The sequence below is a fragment of the Peromyscus eremicus genome, chromosome 7, assembly GCF_949786415.1.
Source record: "Peromyscus eremicus chromosome 7, PerEre_H2_v1, whole genome shotgun sequence".
NCBI classification, from domain to species: Eukaryota; Metazoa; Chordata; class Mammalia; order Rodentia; family Cricetidae; genus Peromyscus; species Peromyscus eremicus.
This window is the reverse complement of record NC_081422.1, coordinates 5,004,476-5,023,019: the sequence shown is the minus strand read 5'-3', so window position 1 is coordinate 5,023,019 and position 18,544 is coordinate 5,004,476. Positions and strand designations below refer to the sequence as shown.

Below are 18,544 nucleotides of genomic sequence, written 5' to 3'. Positions count from 1 at the left end.
ACTAGGTTTCCACATCACCCTCTAAATGCCCCCACCCCAGTTCCAATCATCTCTCCCAGTACTCCCTACCTCCATGCCCCCAACCCCACCTGATCCCTCCTGTTTCCATCCCCATCTGCCCCCAGTCTGCCCTTGAAATCTATTCTATTTCCCCTTCCCAGGAAGATCCAAGCATCCCCCTTTGAGACTTCCTTGTTACTTAGTCTCTCTGTGTCTGTGGATTATAGCATGACCATCCATTACTTTATAGCTAATATCTACTTATATGTCAATATGTGCCATGTTTGTGTTTCTGAGTCTGGGTTACCTCACTCAGGATGATTTTTTCCTAGTACCATCCATTTGCCTGCAAATTTCATGATGTCATTTTTAACACCCAAGTAATACTCCATTGTGTAAATATAATCACATTTTCTTTATCCATTCTTCAGTGGAGAGACATCTAGGCTGTTCCCACTTTCTGGCTGTTATGAATAAAGCGCTATGAACATAGTTGAGCAAGTGTCCTTGTGGTAGGATGGAGTGTCCTTTGGGTATATGATATGCCCAAGAGTGGTATAGCTGGGTCTTGAGGTAGCTTGAGTCCTAATTTTCTGAGAAATTGCCATATTGATTTCCAAAGTGGCTGTACAAGTTTGCACTCCCACCAGCAGTGATGGGAGCATGAGCTGTCACTTGTGTTTTTGATCTTAGCAATTTTGAGAGGTGTAAGATAGAATCTCAAAGTAGTTTTGATTTGTATTTCTCTAATGGCCAAGGATGTTGAACATTTCTTTAAGTGTTTCTCAGCCATTTGGGATTCCTCTATTGAGAATTCTTTGTTTAGATCTGTACCCCATTTTGAAATTGAATTATTTGGTTTGTTGATGTCTAATTTCTTGAGGTTTTCATATATTTTTGGATATTAACCCTCTGTCAGATGTGGAGTTGGTGAAGAAAACTCCTTTCCCATTCTGTTTTTGTCCTATTGACAGCGTCCTTTGCCTTACAGAAGCTTCTCAGTTTCACGAGGTTTCATTTATTAATTGTAAGTCTTAGTGCTTGCATTATTGGGGTTCTGTTCAGGAAGTTGTCTCCTGTGTCAATGCATTCAAGGCTATTCCCCACTTTGTCTTCTACCGGTTCAGTGTATCTGGTTTTATGTTGAGGTCTTTGATTGAGTTTTATGCAAGGTGACAGATATGGATCTATTTGCAGACTATTCTTCTACATGCAGACATTCAGTTAGACCAGCAACATTTGTTGAAGATACTTTCTTTTTTTCATTGTATAATTTTTTTTAAATCAAAAATCAGATGTCCACAGGTGTATGGATTTATGTCTGGGTCTTTGATTTGATTCCATTGATTAATCTGTTTGTTTTTATGCCAATACCATGCAGTGTAAATGGACATTTCCTGTCCTGACCACTTGGTCTCAAATAACTGACTCAGAGACTGAATATGAATTATAAATGCTTGGTCAATAGCTCAGGCTTGTTATTAGCTAACTCTTACATTTAAATTAACCCATATTTCTATTTATGTTTTGCCATGTGGCTCATGGCTCATTACCTCATTTTCTATACATCCTGCTTGCTGAGTGGCTGGCTGGTGTCTCCTGACTCTGCCCTTCTCCTTTCCATTATCCTTAGTTTGGTCACCCCACCTATACTTCCTGCCTGGCTACTGGCCAATCAGTGTTTTATTAAACTAATTCAAGTGACAAATCTTTAGAGTGTATAAAAGGATTATTCCATAGCAATACAGTTTTTATTACTATATAGCTTTGTGGTACAGCTTGAAATCAGGAGTGGTGATACCTTTGGAAGTTCTCTTATTGTACAGGATTGTTGTAACTATCCTGGGTTTTTGTTTTCCCATATGAAGTTGAGAATTGTCCTTTCAAGGTCTATAAAGAATCTTGTTGCAATTTTGACGGGGATTGTATTGAATCTGTAGATTGCTTTCGGTAAGATTGCCGTTTTTATTAAGTTGATCCTACCTACCCATGAGCATGGGAGATCTTTCCATCTTCTGATACCTTCTTCAGTTTCTTTCTTTAATGACTTAAAGTTTTGTCATACAAGTTTTCCACTTGCTTGGTTAGATACATTTTATATTATTTTATATTATTTATGGCTATCGTGAAAGGTGATGTTTCTCTGATTTCTTTCTCAGTTCGTTTGTCATTTGTATGTAGGAGGGTTACTGATTATTCTTGAGTTAATCTTGTACCCAGCAACTTTACTGAAGTGTTTATCAGCTGTATGAGTTCCCTGGTAGAATTTTTGGGGTCACTTATGTATACTATAATATCATTTGCAAATGACATCTTCCTTTCAATTTGTATCCCCTTTAGTTGTCTTATTGCTCTACCTAGGACTTCAAGCACTATATTGAATAGATATGGAGAGCGCAGACAGCCTTGTCTTGTTCCTGATTTTAGTGGAATTTCTTTGAGTTTCTCTCCATTTAATTTAATGTTGACTATCAGATTGCTGCAAATTACCTTTATTATGTTTAGGTATGTCCTTTTTATCCTTAATCTGTCCAAGACTTTTATCATGAAGGGGTATTGGTTTTTTTGTCAAAGGCTTTTTCAACATTTAATGAGATGGTCATTTTTTTTCTTTCAGTTTGTTTATGTGGTGGTGGATTACACTGACAGATTTTCCTATGTTGAACCATCCTAACCTCTCTGGAATAAAGCCTATTTGATCATGGAGAACAATATTTTTGGTGTGTTCTTAGATTTGGTTTGAAAATATTTGATGAGTATTTTTGCATCTATGTTCATGAGGGAAATTGGTCTGTAATTCTCTTTCTTTGTTAAATCTTTGTGTAGCTTTGGGTACCAGGGTAATTGTGGCCTCATAAAATGAATTTGGCAATGTTCCTTCTGTGTCTGTTTTATAGACTAATTTGAGGAGCATTGGTATGAGCTCTTCTTTGAAAGTCTGGTTGAATTCTGTGTTAAAACCATCTGGCTTGGAGTTTTTTTTTTTGGGGGGGGGTTGGTAGACTTTTAATGACTACTTCTATTTCCTTAGGGGTTATAGGTCTATTTAAATTCTTTATCTGATATTGATTTAACTTTGATAATTGTTATCTAGTGTAGCTTAAGTTTTCCTGCCTGGCCCACAGTCAGGATATATCTCTTTCACCTGCCAGTCCCACAGCCTCTCAGACCCTACCAAGCAAACACAGAGACTTATGTTGCTTTCAAACTGTATGGCCATGGCAGGCTTCTTGCTAACTGTTCTTATAGCTTAAATTAATCCATTTCCTTTAATCTATACCTTGCCACATGGCTCGTGGCTTACCAGCATCTTCACAAGCTGTTTCTCATCATGGCGGCTGGCAGTGTCTCTCTGACTCAGCCTTCCACTTCCCAGCTTTATTCTCCTCCTTGCCCCGCCTATACTTCCTGCCTAGCCAACGGCCAATCAGTGTTTTATTGATTAATTAGCAACACATTTGCCATACATCCCACAGCAATCTAGCAAGAAAACTATTAATTTCTTTTAGATTTTCCAAATTTGTGGAGTATAGGTTTTTAAAATATGATCTAATGATTCTTTGGATTTCCTCAGGGTCTGTAGTTATGTCCCTCATTTTGTTTCTGACTTTGCTAATTTGGATATGATCTTTCAGTGTTTGGATAAGTATTTGTCTATCTTGCTGATTTTCTCACAGAACCAACTCTTTGTTTTGTTAATTCTTTGTATTGTTCTCTTTGTTTCTATTTTATTGATTTCAGCCCTCAATTTGATTATTTCCTGCTCTTGGGTGTGCTTGCTTCTTTTTGTTATAGAGCTTTCAGGTGTGTTAAGTTGCTAGTATGAGATCTCTCCAAATTCTTTATGAAGACAGTGCTGTGAACTTTTCTCTTAGCACCACTTTCATTGTGTCCCATGAAAGTTTGGGTGTGTTGTACATTTTCATTGAATTTTAGGAAGTCTTTAATTGTTTTATTTCTTCCTTGACTCAGTGGTAATTTGGTAGAGAGTTGTTCAGTTTCTATGAGTTTGTAGGCTTTGTGTTGTTTCTCTTGTTGAAATCTATCTTTAGTCCGTGGTGGTCTGATAGAATACAGGGGCTTCTTTCATTTTTTTTTTTTTTTGTATCTGTTGAGACTTTCCTTGTGACTGAGTATGTGGTCAGTTTTGGAGAAAGTTTCATGGGAGCTGGGAAGAAGGAATATTCTTTTGTGTTTGGGTGAAATGTTCTGTAGATATCTGTTGGGTTTTATAATGTCTGTTAGCTCTATTATTTCTGTTTAGTTTTTGTCTAAATGATCAGTCTATTGGTGAGAGTTGGGTATTGAAGCCTCCTGTTATTAATGTGTGAGGGTCAGTATGTAATTTAAGCTTTAGTAATGTTTCTTTTACAAACATGGGTGCTCTTGCATTTGGGGCATATATGTTAAGAATTGAATGTCATCTTGGTGGATTTTTCCTTGATGAATATGAAGTGTCCTTCCCCATCTCTTTTGATTAATTTTGGTTTGAAGTCTATTTTGTTAGATTTTAGAATGGCTATACCAGCTTGCTTCTTAGGTCCATTTGCTTGGAAAATCTGTTTCCAGCCCTTTACTCGGAGGTAATGTCTATCTTTGATGTTGAGGTGTGTTTCTTGTATGCATCAAAGGATGGATTTTGTTTTTGAATCCATTCTATTAGTTTGTATCTTTTTATGGGGAATTGAATCTATTGATATTGAGAAATATCAATGATCAATGATGGTTAATTCCTGTTATTTTTGTTGTTGTTCTTAATTGTATGTATCCTTTTTTTTTTTTTTTTTTTTTTTTGCTGGAATGAGATTATTTATTTCCTGTGTTTTCATTGGGTTGGCATTTTCTTTCTAGTATCTCTGTAGGGATTGATAGATAGATATTGTTTGAATTTGACTTTATCATGGAATACCTTGTTTTCCCCATCTATGGTGATTGAAAGTTTTGTTGGGTATAGTACTCTGAGCCGTGTTCTCTTAGTGTTTGCAGAACATCTGTCCAAGCTCTTCTGGCTTTCAGAGTCTCCATTGAGATGTTGGGTGTAATTCTAATAGGTCTGCCTTTATATGTTACTTGGCCTTTTTCCTTTGCAACGTTTTAGTAGTCTTCCTTTTTTTTTTTTCTGTGTGTTTAGTGTTTTGATTATTATGTGATGAGTCTTTTTTTATAAATATTTTTATTTTATAATTAATTTAATTTTACATATCAGCCACGGATTCCCGTCTTCCCTCCTCCCATTCCCCATCCTTCCCTCCCCAATCCACCCCCCATTCCCACCTCCTCTAAGGCAAGGTCTCCCCCTGGGGAGTCAGCCCAGCCTGGTAGATTCAGCTGAGGCAGGTCCAGTCCACTCCTCTCTGCACCAAGGCTGAGGAAAGTTTCTCAGCATAGACCCTAGGTTCCAAAAAGCTGGCTCAGGCACCAAGGACAGGTCCTGGTCCCACTGCCTGGGGGCCTCCTAAACAGTTCAATCTCATCAACTGTCTCACTTATCCAGAGGGCCTGGTTCAGTTTCATGAGGCCTCCTCAGCTGTTGGTTCACAGTTCATGTGTTTCCACTAGTTTGGCTATTTGTCCCTGTGCTTTTTCCAATCATGATCTCAATATCTCTTGCTCATATAATCCCTCCTCTCTCTCACCGGTTGGACTCCTGGAGCTCCACCTGGGGTTTGGCCATGGATCTCTGCATGTGATTAGGGACCTTTATTTTCTCATTCACTCTATTTGGTGTTCTGTATGCTTCTTGTACTGTAACAGGCATCTCCTTCTTTAGGGTAGGAAAATTTTCTTCTATGATTTTATTGAAAATATTTTATGGGCCTTTGAGCTGGGATTTTTCTCCTTCTTTAATTCCTATTATTCTTAGGTTTGGTCTTTTCATAGTGTCCCAGATTTCCTGTATGTTTTGTGTCAGGAATTTTTTTCTTTGACTAATATTTCTATTTCTTCTATGGTATCTTTAATACCTGTGATCTCTCTTCCATGTCTTGTATCCTGTTGGTGATGTTTCTGTCTGTAGTTCCTGTTCACTTATCTAGATTTTCCATTTCTAGAATTCCCTCAGTTCATTTTTCATTTATTGCTTCTATTTCCATTTTCAGGTCTTGAACAGTTTTATTTGTTTCCTCTAACTCTGTTTTTTTTTTCTTGGCTTTCTTGTAGGGACTTATTAATTTTTCCCTTTTTTGTATGTCTTTTCCTCACTTTCTTTAAGTGATTTGTTTACTTCTTTAAGGATCTCTATCATATTCATAATGTTGATTTTAATATCTTTTCTTGTGCTTCAGCTGTTTTGGAATACTCAGAGCTTGCTGTAGTAGGATAACTGGGCTCTGGTGGTGACACATTGTCTTGGCTGTTGTAGGTTGTGTTCTTACTCTGACATCTAGGCATCTGGGTTTGGGATGATTATAGGTCTAGGTGATAGTTTGTCTTTGTTGAGTAGGTATTTTGTTCCTTGGCTTCTGTTTGCTCTCTGGTCTTTGGGCTTGTGTGTCCTGTGGTTGAGCATGAGTTCTCTACCCAAGTTGGGGGGCTGGACTTCTGGTGACTGGCATGGCTCTGGTCCAGCAGGGAGTATTCACCTGAGTTGGGGGCTGGGAGCTGGAACAATGTGATGAGGAGGGGAAGGGGGATTGGGGATAGAGGGGCACACTGAAAGAGTGGGATAGGTCTGTGGGCTGGTGGCCTATCTGGAGTTCTGGCAGCTTCTGGTGGCCTCTGGTCCAGCAGTGAGTCTCTGCTTGTATTCACCACTTGTTCTTCTAGCTGGTGTGGCCTGCACTTGAACAGGTGACTTCTACCTTAGTTGGGGTTGGGAACAAGGCAGTGGGAATTGGAGGTGGAGGGATGGTGGAGGATTGTGTCTGTGGGAACTGTGGGAACCCAGGGAATGGGAAAGCTCCATAGGCAGGTAGACTACCTACCTACCTGTTCTTCTGGCTGCCATGGACCGCCTTTTTTTGTTATTTTTAAAGGTTTATCTTTTAAGTGTATATGTGTGGGTTTGTTGTGCCCTTGGAGGCCAGCAGAGGGCGTCAGACCCTCTAGAGCTGGAGCTATAGGCAGTTATAGATGATGGGAGCCAAGGTTCTCTGGAAGAACAGCAAGTATGCTTAATCTCTGAGTCACCTCTCTAGTCCCAATATTACTTATTTTCAAACTTTATTTGTGTGTGTTTGTGAGGGTGCACACCAGCACACGTGTGCCATGCACACTCACGGAGGTCAGAAGACCGTTTCTTTTGGTTCTCGCCTTCCACTGTGGGTTTTGGATATTGAACTCCATGCTCTGTCCTGAACCTCTGATCCTCCTGCCTCCACTTCCCAAGTACTGGGGTCATCATGAACCAGTGCTAGGGATAATAACCATGGCTGGTTCATGCTAGGCAAGTACTCTACAAACTAAGCCCCAGCTCCAGCCTCCAGTTTCAAATACTTGAGGGGATGTGGGCTCATAATGCTAGGCTCACTCTAGATAAGGGGCTAAAGAGTCAAGTTCCATCAAATCTGGAAGACTCAAAGACTAGAAATGTTGGCATTCTTCTTAGAGGTCATTCCCTCCTCTATAAGCCAGTTATTTACATTGACCCATCTGTTTTTCAGGTAACTGTTGTTCAGGAATGTAACCCTTGAGAGCTCTTGACTTTGTCGTTAGTGGTCCATAGCAGTTTGAGTTCTCTAGCAGCCTGGTAGTTCTTCCTCTAACCAGTCAGTGATTTCCAGTCTCTCTCCGTATCCCCTCTTGTCTCCCTCTGCCATTTTAGATGGATGGACTCACTTGTGTCTCTTGGACTGAGCTTCCACAGTGCCTGTGCCCTGCCTGTGATGGCCACAATACACCTGTCCTTCAGGCTCCCCTAGACACCACCTCTTCCACAATACTTCCTCTTACTTCAATTGTTTATCCTTCTTTGTAGTTTTGAGACAGGATCTTGCTCTGTGGCCCAGCTAACCTCTGTGACACCAAAGCCTGCAACATCATTGAATAGTTAAGTACTGTGCTATTGTTAACAGGGATTATGGTCAGAGGCTGGGCTTTGGCAGCCAGACAAGCTAAGCTCAGTTACCCATCCTCAGTGTGCCAATTAAAGAGTCAAGTGATAGAGAAAAGCAAGGTGTGGGCCTGCTTGCCTGTCCTGCAAGATTTGCTGACCAGTAAGAAGAGTGTGAGGTCACTTCCTGTTTGTCTTGCAAGGTGACCTGAGCGGTAAGAAGGATGAGGTCACTTCCTGTTTGTCCTGCAATGTAAGCTGATCTGTGAGAAGGGTGTGAGGTCACTTCTCAGCAGACAATTTCCTCCTCTGGCTGGTGCCAGGCCACAACCTTCCCTTCCTCCCAACATGATACTCTGGACAGACAGATGGCTGGTGAGTGAATTCTCTCTTCCCAATTGAGCAAAGAGCTATGGCACCTCCCTACTGAGCACTCAGGTCTGCAGCTCACACTGCTCACTGTTCTACCACAGCAGGAAGACAGCAGGTGGAAGAATGATCCTATTTCCACCCAGCGCTGAGCAAGACAGAACTCTGCCACAGATCTCAACCAGGGAGTCTTAGGGCAAGAAGAGTTTTCAGAGGAGAACAGGGTACGTGGTTGGGTAACAGGTAGGAGGTCGTTACCCGAAACTGTTAAATGTTGGGGAAATAATGGGAAGACATTTCCTGCCCTCCTAACACTTGATTGTTTCTATCCCATTTCCAAACAAGTCAGTCATGCTGAGAGAGGCCCGGTAACTACCAGTCACACTACTACATTCTCTGAAACAAACTCTGCTTCAGCCTTCAGCCCTTGCTGGACCGCTTTACAATGCTTAGTCAATATTTGGATCAGCTTTTGGGTTGCATGAGATAAAAATGGAATTCCAGTGGGCACCTCTCATGGTGCTAACTGTTACCCAAAGAACAAATGTTAATGTTTAGTGCAACGTCCTTGTACCAGTACTTACTAAAAAGATCACACCCTGATTTTCCATCACTATCTTCAGCACAGACATATACACAAACATTTCATACACATTAAATCTTTAAAAACCGACAGAGTTCTCAAAATATCTGTCTTTAAAACTCCACTCGTCTTCCTTCTTCGTCCCTCCCTCCATCTTTTCTTCTCCTTCTCTTTCTTTTCCTTCTTCTGTCTTGTTTTTCTCACTCCCTTCCTTTGTTATCAGATCATTCATAAGATAGAGTTAAGAAAAACCAGGAAACAAAATTAGAAAAGCTGGCTTCCAACACTGTTCTGGGGGAAGATTGGGTTCGGTGTCCCTAGAAGGTTATCTAGAAGTGGGATATGGTAGCACAGGCTTTGAACGGGACAGCCCTTTGACTGATGAGGACTTCCGGCCCTGAACGGGGAGAAGGTCATGGTTGGACCCTCTAAACTGTAGTGACCTTTTTCTACAGGAAATAATTTAGACTCTGAAGGTGATATATGGCTAGTCGTCTTTGTTTTTTGTTTTGTTTTTTTTTGGTACCCTTTAAAAATTCAAATAAAGTCTATTCTTAGTTCCAGGGTGATATAAAATTAGGCTGCAGGCCAGACAGGGGGAGGGGCTGGTTTGCAGATCTTTGTATACTGAGTGAGGAGAGTAGAGGCAATCATAAAGTGTTCAAGGGAGTGACAGTCACTTTGTGTTTATGACGATCATTGTGGTCCAGGGGAGTATATCGGAACTGGACAAGTTCAGGGGCTGTTCAGGGAGTCAAGGATACTAGAGGTGGAGATGAACATTTTACTGGGATCGGTGGCCTTTGGCACTGAGTCACCGGAAGGCAGCTAGCACAGGAGCTGGCTTGTGCTTTCGGCATCTGAACTTGAGCACAGGTCATGCGAAAGACTGTCCTGTGTGTGAGCTGCCACTGTATCCTGAGAGCATGGCTGAAGCATCCTAAGCAGATAGTTGATGGCTTCTCTGTGAATGTTAGTTTGTTTCCTGTCGCTCTGACAAAACGCCTTGACAAAGGCAAGTTTAAGGAGAAAGGGCTTAGTTGGCCCACAGCGTGTGGTTACAGTCCATCATTGCAGAGAAGGCAAGGCAGGGACTTGAAAGAGCTTGTCACATCCACAGTCACCAGCAGAGAGAACAAATGCACATGCGCTCACACTCAGCCCACATTCTCCTTTGTACAGTCCAGGACTCAAACCAAGGGAAAGATGCTGCCCATTTTTAGGACCCATCCACCTTGTTGTTTGAGACAGGGTCTCTCATTGGCCTGTAGCTCTCCCATTAGGCCAGGCTGGCTGGCCAGAGTCCCCAAGATCTCTCTGTCTCTGGCTCCTCCACTCTGAGATTACAAGAAGGTGCCACCAGCTCAGCTCCTTTACTAGGATTCTGAAGACCAAACTCATGTCTTTTATGAATCCTGTCAAGTTCTTTATTGGCTGAATCATTTCTCCAGCTCCAAGTTCAAACCTGCCAGAGACATCACTTTTCTTTGTCATGATCCACCTCATTTTGACTCCCAGCTGCCAATCTACTGGGCTGGAAGACCTCTGACTGGAGCCTTACCCCAGTCACAAGCTTTGCCCACATCACACTCTTAGTCATCTCTCCACCCAGTGGCTGCTGCTCTGCCCACTGTCGGAATCTGCACCATCCTGTCAGGTTGGCAGCTCCTAGCAGTTTCCACGACACGTTAAGTTTACACGTTTAGTGTGCCAAATACACTGGAGTATTTGGTAAAGCCTGAAACCCAGTGCCCAGGCACTGTAGCTTAGATGACCCAAGCACCTCTGTTTGAAGTCTTACTGATTACCTGGCAAATATGGGGAGCAGAGCCAGGCTTCCTCCCCTTTCTAGATTCTCAGATCTTGTCCTCAACACCTGCAAAGTGCCTCTAGTCTGGGCAAGCATTTCTGCCTCTTGTTCTTTCACCCCTGTTTTCTGGGGTTCCTCAGATCCATAACCTGAAAAACATGTTCCTCTTTGCTCCAGGGAATGGGAGGCTAAGTCTTCAAAGAGGAAGCAGACATTTGCACTTCGTTTCCTAGCTCATCAAAGAAAGAAGGTGGAATGGAAAGTCTTGAATTCCTACTGAAATGGCATGAGCATTTGTGCTCTGCTACACAGTGCTGGAAAGGAAGATGGGCAACAGGGTGGAAAAACCAGGGACCAGAAGTAGTACACACAATGGGGATGAGCAGTGACTGAAGGTGGCATCATTGGACTTGGGCTTCCCTGATTTTCTGTGTTGAGCATGGAGTCCAGAACACCGCCAGTTGCCTTGTAGACAGAAGGGACTGAGGGGTGAAGAGGGCTGGGGACTGGGCACTTGTGGCTAGCCTCATGCACACACACACACACACACACACACACACACACATATGCATACACTCACATATATGGTGATATTTTATTTGTGCTGAAATGTGATTTTATTTGTATGTTAATAAAGTTTGCCTGGAGATCAGAGGTCATAGCCAGCCATAAACAGAAGTCAGGCAGTGGTAGCCCACGCTCTTAATCTGATCACATGGCAGGCAGAGTCCCTGTGTGGTCAAGGACACAGCCAAGCGTGGTGACCTGAATCTTTAATTCCAGTACCAACCATAGAGACCAGGAGGTCTATATAGACACGCAGTGATGAGGAAGTCATGTGGCTGGGCTTAGAGCCAATGAGAAGGCAGAACAGGAAAGCAATAAAACACAAGACACAGGAAGAAGGTCTCTCTCTCAGGGGAAGGATGGCAGCGAGTAGAAAGCTAAAGGTAGTCTTGGCTCTTCGCTAGTGCTCTGATCTCTTGGGCTTTTAACTCTGTATTTGGCTCTGTGTTTCTTATCTAATAAGACCGTTTAGAATTTCATTTACATATATATGTATATGTGTGTATATATAGGTATATATATATACCTTCAGTTGCCTTGCAGACAGAAGGGATTGAGGGCTGAAAGGGGCCGGGGACTGGGCATTTGTGGTCTAGCCTTATGTATACTTTCTTGCCTCCAGTTAAGATAACTTTGTGGTTCTGTTGGGCTTGAAACTGGGTGCCAAGATCTTTGCTCTCATTTGTGGATTGCTGAGGTTGCTTGTCAGTTCTAGTCTTTAATAGAATTTAAGTTTGTTTTATTTCATTTGTTCTTTAAACTAGGTAGAGAAGTAAATGATAAGATTTCCATTCTGTTCTTGGGGAACTGGAAGCTCAGAGAGGCCAAGTCACTTTACTACAGAATACAATGAGCACGTGACACTAAACACGTGTGAGTTATACAGGTTCACCAAGGTGGATCCTTTAGTGTTCAATGGTGACGTTTAAGAATGACTGAGTTAGCTTAGTGGGTGAAGATACTTGGTGACCTACACACTAGTGCACACTGTGGCCTTCATGTACCTGTACTCATTCCCAACAAATAAATAAAATGTAATAAAATAAATTAAAAATAGTGAAAGGGGCTGCTATTTGTAGGTGTGGATCCTACCATGTGGACAACCCACTACTTCTATATTTTTAATGAATTTTTAATTTCAGTTAAGACTTTAATTTATTCATTTTTTTAATACTCTGGATTAGGAAGCTGCTATGATTTCTGTTTTACTTTATTCTTTGGTGCTGAGACTTGAACCTAGGACATCATATATGCATGCTAAGCCTGGGGGTTGCTCTAGGACATCATATGTGCATGACAAGCCTGAGGGTTACCCTAGGACATCATATATTCATGCTAAGCCTGGAGGTTACCTTAGGACATCATATGCGCATGCTAAGCAGGTGTCCTACCCTTGAGTCATGCCCCAGTCCCTTATCTTCATTGAATTTTTAAGGAATCATTTCTAATTTTGGTAAGCATTATTGTAAAAATTTCCCTATTTTGCTGATTGGAAACTTCAGTTTTATTACTTCCTTCCTTGAAGAAAGATAAGCCATATAGGCAGCCTCATTTTATGATGTCAATATAGTCCTCATGGAGCCTCAATAAGAGAAGTGCAATAACAACTCATCACAGATTAGTCGAAGCTGTGAGAGTGGATGTAAGAATCCAACTGTGTATTAGGTTTAAAGGGCAAAAAGTGGAATGTGGAACAACTAAGAATCTAATATATCGTGACCAATTATTGTTAATTCTTTAGACTGCCAGGGGATAATTCTACTTCAAAAAAACCCAATGTTATTTTAAAAAAATGAAAGGAAAAATATAACGAAGTCTTATGTTTATTTACTTTCCCACATTTACATTAGTGGAAAATTAGAATATAAAGGGATGGACAGTCTCCTCCCATTGTGTCTTACTGGCATATTGGAACCATAGACAACTTTATTTGAGGCACTGGGGATTGAACCCATGGCCTTGTCTGAGTAGTAAGCAATCATTGAGCAACATCCCTGCCTAGAAAAGAACTTCTTTGATGTGGTAGAAAAACATTTGTTTTTCAACTGAAAAAACTTGAATATCATTTATTACTTGTTGTGAACAATACAATAATATTTACTAGCATGAGATTCTATATCTCATTAAAAGTTTACTTCTACATAACATCTCAGAAAGAGAATGAGAATGAAGAATGACCCAGAATTGTCATCTGTGAGTGTTATGATCATTTATGAACATAAAGAATCAGGAAGCCCTTAGAAGTAATAAGACAGTTCTGAGTGTTTGTTTATTGCAAGATCAATGTACAAAAATCAGTAGCATTTCTCAATTTCAGCCATAAAGAAACCGTCGAGACCCCTGCCCCACACTGTCTGACCCTTCATTGAGTTTATCAGCCCCAGAGGAAGTGCTGCCAGCATGTCTGCTAAACTGCCCTACAAAGTTGCAGACATCGAACTGGCTGCCTAGGGACGAAAGGCCCTGGACATAGCCAAAAACGAGATGCCAGGTTTGATGTGCATTTGGGAGATGTACTTGGCCTCTGAGCCACTGAAGTGTACTCGAATTGCTGGTTGCCTACACATGACGGTAGATGCTGTTGTCCTCACTGAGACCCTTATGGCCATGGGTGCTGATGTTTGTTTTTTACTCTTTTGGGGGGCCCGCTACCCAGCTCCCACATAAATCATACATAGAGACTTATTCTTTTTTAATTATGAATGCCCAGCCTTAGCTTGTTTTAGTTTCTTGCCAGCTTTACTTAACTTATTCCATCTACCTTTTGCCTCTGGGCTTTTCCTGTTCTCTTACTTCTGTAATTCTTACTCTTACACCATGGCTTGCTGTGTAGCTGGGTGGCTGGTTTCTGATGTCCTCCTCTTCTCTGGCTCCTTCTCAATCTCCCTTTCCAGATTTCTCTCTATATATATTCTCTCTGTCTGCCAGCCCCGCCTATTCTTTCTCCTGCCTTGCTATTGGCCAGTTCTTTATTAGACCATCAGGTGTGTTAGACAGGCGCAGTAACACAGCTTCACAGAGTTAAACAAATGCAACACAAACAGAAGTAACACACCTTAATATAGAATTCTACTACATTTCCCCCTTTTTGTCTAAATAAAAATGAAAGGGTTTTAACTTAAACATAGTAAGACTATATACAATAACAATTATCAAGTAAAGATTACATTCACAATATTCTGTCCATTTGTAGTTAGCATATTCAGAGAAAATAATGCATTATCTATCCTATCTTAGTGAATCCAAAATTTTACACCTAATTTACTCTCTATCATAAACTAAGGAAAACTGAAACTAAAGCTATTTAGTCTTCAACTCCATCAAAGACCCAGAAGGATGTAATATTATCTAACAACAGAGACATCTGACTGCCTGAACAGTCACCCAAAGTTCCCCTGCAACACTGGGACATCCATCTCCAGCCTACAGGCCTAGAGAATCTGGCAGACTCTTCTATAAAGCAGGAATTTTGGACTGTCATGCCTTGTTTTGGCAAAGTTCATCAGTCACTTTCCTTTGTGTCCTGCAGAATGTCTGGCAGTTTCTTCTGTGGAGCAGGAATTTTGAAGGACTGTCCTGCCTTGTTTTGGCAAAATTCAACAATCTTTTCCCTGTGTGTCCTGCATGTCCAGTCTGCATAGCACATTGTCAGCAGTCAAAGGCAAGAACAGTGTCTTTTGCTTCTCAACAGTCAAAAAATTCAAAATCAACACAGTCAGGATCCAGACTCCCTGTGTATTTCCCATCTTACGTGGCTTTTTTCTTTTACTCTCTCTTTAAAGACTTTATTTTATGAACAATTATTTTTTTTCCCATAACTATACCCTTTTCCTTTTCTTAAGCCTACACACACGGTTAAACACACTGTAACCTGCTTAGAGGTTTTTCTGTCTGGACCTCTTTTATTGCATATCTTCAGCCTTTTTTGACCACATGAGCAAACCTTAGACTGCTAACGACACCTGGATTTTCTGCATGTGGCTCTCAGCTGGCTCCACCCACTTCTCGGGTCCTGAAAGCCAAGCATTGCAAGAACTGCATTCAACCTTCTTCAAGCTCCAGAATGCTGATGCTTGCACTATGGCAGGTGTTTTTTTTTTACTTAGTTTTTTTGTTTCTACTTAATGTACTAGTTGCCCAAGGGCTCAGTGACTGGCAGAAACTGTCTGGCCAAAGTTTTTTTTTTTTTTTTTTGGTTTTTCGAGACATGGTTTCTCTGTGTAGTTTTGATACCTGTTCTGGATCTTGCTCTGTAGATCAGGCTGACCTTGAACTCACAGAGATCCGCCTGGCTCTTTCTTCTGAGTGCTGAGATTAAAGGTGTGCACCACTACTGCCTGGTTTTGACCAAAATTCTTTTTATTTATTTATTTATTTATTTATTTATTTATTTATTTATTTGGTTTTTCAAGACAGGGTTTCTCTGTGTAGCTTTGCCCCTTTCCTGGAACTCACTTGGTAGCCCAGGCTGGCCCTGAACTCACAGAGATCCACCTGGCTCTGCCTCCCGAGTGCTGGGATTAAAGGTGTGCGCCACCACCGCCCGGCTTCCCAAAACTCTTAAAGGAGCCATATCCTCACTTTTTTTTCTTAGCTTTCTTAAGCCTTACGTGGAAATGTAGCCCACGATGGAACATAAAAGTGTCGTTGTTTATTTTTTACTCTTTTACTCTTTTTGGGGGCCCACTACCCAGCTCCCACAAAAATCATACATAGAGGCTTATTCTTAATTGTGAATGCCTGGTCTTAGCGTGGCTTAATTTCTAGCCAGCTTCCCTTAACTTAACTTATCCTGTCTACCTTTTGCCTCTGGGCTTTTCCCATTCTCTTTCTTCTGTAAACCTTACTCTTATTCCCTGGATTGCTGTGTGGCTGGGTGGCTGTTCCCTGCATCCTCCTCCTTCTCTGGCTCCTAGATCTCTCCACTTTTCTTCTCTCTATGTTTTCTCTGCCTACCAGCCCTGCCTATCCTTTCTCCTGCCTTGCTATTGGCCAGCTTTTATTAGACCATCAGATGTTTTAGACAGGCACAGTAACACAGCTTCACAGAGTTAAACAAATGCAACATGAACAAAAGTAACACATCTTAAAATAATATTCTACAACATGCTGAGGTGCAGTGGTATACCTGCAACATCTTCTCTACTTAGGGCCAGTGACTGCCATGGTCAAGGCTGGCATTCCAGTGTATGCCTGGAGGGTGAGACAAATGAAGAGTACCTCTGGTACATTAAGCAAATGTTCCACTTCAAAGATGGATCCCTCAACATAATTCTGGATGATGGTGGTGACCTAACTAACCACATCCACACCAAATACCCACAGTTTCTGTCAGGTATTCAAGGTATCTCTGAGGAGACCATGACTGGGGCCCACAACCTCTACAAGATGATGGCCAATGGGATACTGGAGGTACCTGCCATCAATCCCAATGATTCTGTCACCAAGATAACGTCTGACAGACTGTATGGCTGCTGGGAGTCCCTCATAGACTGCATCAAGTGGGCCATAAATGTGATAATTTCAGGCAAGGTGGTGGAGGCAGCAGGTGGTGGTGGAGTGGGCAAGGGCTGTGGCCAGGCTCTGAGGGGTGTTGGGGATTGAGTCATCATCATGGAGATTGACCCCATCAATGCACTGCAAGCTGCCATGGAGGGCTGTGAGGTGACCACCATGGACCAGGCCTGTAAGGAGGGCAGCTTCTTTGTCACTGCCACAGGCTGTGTTCATATCCCTTGGCCAGCACTTTGAGCAGAAGAGGAATGAGGTCGTTGCATGTAACACTGAACAGCATGTGAAGTATCTCAATGAGAGCGCTGTGGAGAAGGGGACATCAAGCTCCAGGTGGACCACTACTGGCTGAAGAATGAGAGTTGCATCATCCTGATGGCTGAAGGCCAGCTGGTTAACCCTGCTTGTGCCATGGGCCACCCTAGCTTCATGATGAAACCAGGTGATGGCACAGATTGAGCTGTAGACCCACCCAGATAAATACCCCCTTGGGTTCACTTTTTGCCTAAGAAGCTGCACGAGGCAGGGCTGAAGCACACCTGGGAAAGCTAACTGAGAAGCAGGCCCAGTGCCTGGGCATGTCCAGTGATGGCCCTTTAAACCTGATCACTACAGCTTCTGAGAGCTGGGACTGCCCTTCACCTTCCAGCTGCCATCCTTGTTCCAGGCCCTAACTCTGTTTCCCAAGAGCGAATGTCACCAACTCTGCAGGTGCTTTGCCAGTGTTAGTCCCGCTGGGGCTAGTCTCTCGGTCTTTGGCTTCTGTTGTGTCCTTCATACCGTTCCAGGTGTGGTGAGGGGGCCTGAGAGTCTCCAGTCAAGACAGAGGTACCTGAGAGCCATCCACAGGGGATGAGCTCTGGAGTCTTGGAAGTCCTGAGGCCGGATGTGACTAGTGGTGGTCACAAGCCCATGTTTACCGTCCAGATCCTCACTTGGTCTTTAGACTGTGTGCTTGGTTTCTCGATCCGGGACCTGAGAAGGAGCTTTGCCCAATGGCAGGGGCCACTGGAGTCAGAGGGTCCTCAGAGCTTGGCTTCTTTGCTCTTGGGCCATCTTTTCAATCTTAGAATGTGGAACTTGGTACATTTGCTCCCTATTTCACAGGGGTAAGAGTAGATTAAGAGATAATCAAGAAAGGACAAGTGGCAGCTAGGGATTGAAAGGGCCAGAAAAAACAAATAATTGATGGTTCCTATCACAAGCCTGGGTCACAAAGAGATTCATTTGGTTTCTAATGCTTATATAATGTTTAGAATGTCAACAAAGGATGGTGGATTACATAAAATTTCTGGGAGAGAGAGAGAGAGAGAAGAGAGAGAGAGAGAGAGAGAGAGAGAGAGAGAGAGAGAGAGAGAGAGAGAGAGAGAAGACACAATCACAAAGCCCAAAGATGCTACCCAAAAGAACAACCTAAAGCTGCAAGATGGTGAAGGTGTAGTGTAGAAACCCCCCAGATCATCACAGACATTCTGAAACTACCAAAGGGCACAGAGAAAGCTGGTAGGTAATAATAGATAAGTTTCCTTTATCATTGAGGAAGTAGAACTTACTCTGTTCCCAGTGTAGACATCCAGTGTCTCACAACCACTGTGACTCCAGCTCCAGTGGGACCTGATGCCCTTTCTAGCCTCTGTGGGCACCTGTGTACATGTGGCATACATATATGATACATGTAAGTGAAACAAACAAATAAACCAATATAAAAAAGCCA

At 42.2% G+C, this 18,544-nt stretch overlaps 1 pseudogene; it reads left to right on the top strand.

The window, feature by feature from the left end:
• Positions 1–13,719: 13,719 nt before the first annotated feature.
• On the top strand, positions 13,720–17,452 carry LOC131914052 (adenosylhomocysteinase-like; annotated as a pseudogene).
• Positions 17,453–18,544: the final 1,092 nt, after the last annotated feature.